The sequence below is a fragment of the Arachis hypogaea genome, chromosome 16 (genome assembly GCF_003086295.3).
Source record: "Arachis hypogaea cultivar Tifrunner chromosome 16, arahy.Tifrunner.gnm2.J5K5, whole genome shotgun sequence".
NCBI classification, from domain to species: Eukaryota; Viridiplantae; Streptophyta; class Magnoliopsida; order Fabales; family Fabaceae; genus Arachis; species Arachis hypogaea.
This window is the reverse complement of record NC_092051.1, coordinates 51,348,292-51,351,649: the sequence shown is the minus strand read 5'-3', so window position 1 is coordinate 51,351,649 and position 3,358 is coordinate 51,348,292. Positions and strand designations below refer to the sequence as shown.

General features: G+C 35.9%; 1 non-coding gene across 1 annotated transcript; it reads right to left on the bottom strand.

The window, feature by feature from the left end:
• Window positions 1-3,011: 3,011 nt before the first annotated feature.
• Window positions 3,012-3,115, bottom strand: LOC112761386 (small nucleolar RNA R71). The gene has a single exon (XR_003181783.1). It is a non-coding gene; the product is annotated as a small nucleolar RNA R71 (small nucleolar RNA).
• Between the last annotated feature and the right edge of the window lie 243 nt (window positions 3,116-3,358).

The window sequence follows — 3,358 nt, the reverse complement described above, 5'->3', positions numbered from 1 at the left end:
CTGGTCTGTGCCTTCTAGACTTGGATTTGGGCCAAAAAGGGCTTCAGAATTCGCTATAAGCGTTTTCTGCAATTTCTGGTGCGTGGCCTCTGTCACGCGTCCGCGTGGATCATGCGGTCGCGTCATTGGGAGTTTTTCCTTGTCACGCGGTTGCGTCAGTCATTTGTCCGCGTCATATGCGTTTCGCTCAAGGCGCGCGGTTGCGTTAGTCATACGGCCGCGTTAATGTCTCTTCGCGCTGGCATGCAGCCGCGTCGCCCATGCAATCGCGTGGCTACCAGTTTCTTCAAAAACTCCGTTTTATGCTTTCCTTCCAATTTTGTATGTTTTCTTTCCATCCTTTAAATCATTCCTGCCTTAGAAGATCTGAAGCTACTCAACACACGAATCATGGCATCGAATGGAAATAAAGGGTAATCAAAATAATTATTTTTAAGCATAGGAAACATGTTTTTCACATACATCACATAATAAGGAAGGGAAAGTAAAACCATGCAATTAATATGAATAAGTGGGTGAAGGATTGAATAAATCACTCAGATTAAGCACAAAATATATCACAAAATATGGGTTTATCAATGCTAGAGTAGATTTTTCTACTCTTGGCTTTGGTTGAGTAATTGGAGACTCTTAAGTTATCAAACTCTTTTGTTGATTAATAATTAAAAGTTGCTAGTTGATTTGAATTCCACTAAAGCTAGTCTTTTCTTAGGAGTTGACTAGGACTTGAGGAATCAAATTGATTATCTCCACTTCACTTTCCTTCATAGTTAGAGGTTGACTAAGTGGAGCAATGGACAATTCTTGTCACAATTGAGGAGGATAATGAGGATAGGACTTCTTGTTCCCATTCCTTGCCAAGAGCTTTCTTAGCTATTAGTTTAATTCTTGCAATTTACTTTTCTTGTCCTTTATCCAAAACCCCAAAATATGCATTTCATAACCAATAACAAGAACATTTTCCTGCAATTCATTTGAGAGACGACCCGATATTTGAATACTTCGATTATTTTTATTGGGGTTTGTTACTTGTGATAACCATTTTTTTGTATGAGAAGATAATTTGATGGTTTAGAAACTATACTTGCAACGAGAATTTATTGTGAAATTCTAAACCATCAATTTTCCCTTCATCACAATGGCATTTGATATGAATTAGAGGAGATTAACTTGATGAGAGGACTTGAGTTAATCACTTACAGCTTTGCCATAGAATGAATGATTCATTGTTAAAGTAGTCTGTAAGAAGTATTAATCCAGAAAGATAAAGCATCTACAAAGCCTTAACTGATTTCTTATTACTGTTTCTTTATCAATTCTTTATTGCTTTCTTTATTATTCTATTTATGCGCCTACAACAACAACCACTATCGTTCTATTCGCCTGACTAAGATCTACAAGATAACCACTGCTTGCTCAATCCAACAATCCTCGTAGGATCGACCCTCACTCACTTGAGGTATTACTTGGACGACCCGGTGTACTTACCGGTGAAGTTGTGTGAGTTCAATTTCGCGCACCAAGTTTTTGGCGCCATTGCTAGGGATTGTTCGAGATTGACAAACTACCGGTTATCTTGCTACTTAGATCAAGTACTTTTTACTAGTTTTTCTTTTAACTGTGTTTCTTATTTTCTTGTTCAAAATTTTTCAGAAAAAAAACTTTTCATCTTTAGTCATCTTTTCTTTTGTTTGAGCCTTGTGTCAATTCTTAAGTTTGGTGTCTTTTAGTGTTTCTCTCTCTAATTTTTCGAAATATGTGTTCTTTAATTTTGAAATATTTAAGTTTGGTGTCCATTTAGTGTTTTTCTTTTCTTTTTAATTCAAAAAATAAAAAATAATATATATATATATATATATATATCTTTTCGAAAATTGTGAATCTTTTTCTTTCTTGACTTCAAAAATTTTAAGTTTGGTGTCCTGTTAATAATCTTTTTATTTTCTTGTTTATCTTTAAAATCTTTATCTTATCTTTTTCTTTGACTTTCAAAATTTTGTTATCTTATCTTGAATTTAAATTCAAATTTTAAAAGTTTAGTGTTTTGTTAGTTTTACCTTCTTTCAAATTTTAATTTCAAAATTTTTAAAACTTTCGAAATCTTATCTTGTTTCTCTCTCTCTTGACTTTCTAAAAATTGTGAATTTCAAATTCTTTATTTGACTTTTCATTTTTAAATTTCAAAATTTTTTAACTTCAATTCTTTGATATTTTTAATTCTTGTTAGTTAATTATTTGTTTTAATTTTAAAAGTTTGGTGTTTCTTTAATTCTTCTTTCTTTTTCTTCGTTTTTTTTCAAAAATCTTTTACTTCTTTCCCTCTCTTTATTTTCGAAAATTCTAACATTAAAAGACACCTTTATTTTTCTTTTCTCTTTATCTAAGTTTCTCACAAGGAGCTCTCTATACTCTGACATAGAGACTCCCTTCTTTTGCTCTTCTTGGTCTCTTTTTTCCTATTTAAGAGCAGGAATAGAGATAGAGAAGCTCTTCTTGATCTTGACCCTAAACCTGAGAGACTCTTAAGAAGGCGTTTGCAGCAGGCTCAAGCTAGTAGAGCCAGAGATAATCTCACGAAAGCTCTTGAGCAAGAAGTTGAAGATACAACAATGGCAGCTAATCCAGAAGCTAGAGGAGACACAAGAAAGGTCCTTGGATCTTACAATACACCCAATTCTGACTTCTATGGGCGCAGCATCTCCATACCTGCCATTGGTACAAATAATTTTGAGCTTAAGCCTCAACTGGTCACTCTAGTGCAACAGAATTGCCAGTTTTATGGACTCCCGCAGGAGGACCCCAACAAATTCATTTCTAATTTCCTGCAGATATGTGACACTGTTAAGACTAATGGAGTAAATCCAGAGGTTTACAAGCTCATACTCTTCCCCTTTGCTATAAAGGACAGAGCAAGGCTATGGCTAGATTCTCAGCCTAAGGGAAGCCTGGACACTTGGGAGAAGGTGGTCAATGGATTTTTTGACAAGTTTTTTCCACCTCAAAAGTTGAGTAAGCTTAGGGTGGAAGTCCATATTTTCTGACAAAAAGAGGGAGAGTCCCTCTATGAAGCTTGGGACAGGTACAAGCAGCTCATCAGAAGATGCCCTCCTAACATGATCTCATATTGGACCATGTGAGAGATCTTCTATGATGGCCTCTCCGAGATGTCCAAGATGGCACTGGACCACTCTGCTGGTGGCTCACTCCACATGAAAAAGACACCTGAGGCAGCGTAGGACCTTGTTGATATAGTTGCCAACAACCAATATATGTACACTTCTGAGAGGAACCCAGTGAACAATGGGGCATCTCAGAAGAGAGGAGTCATGGAAGTGGATACACTGGATGCCATATTGGC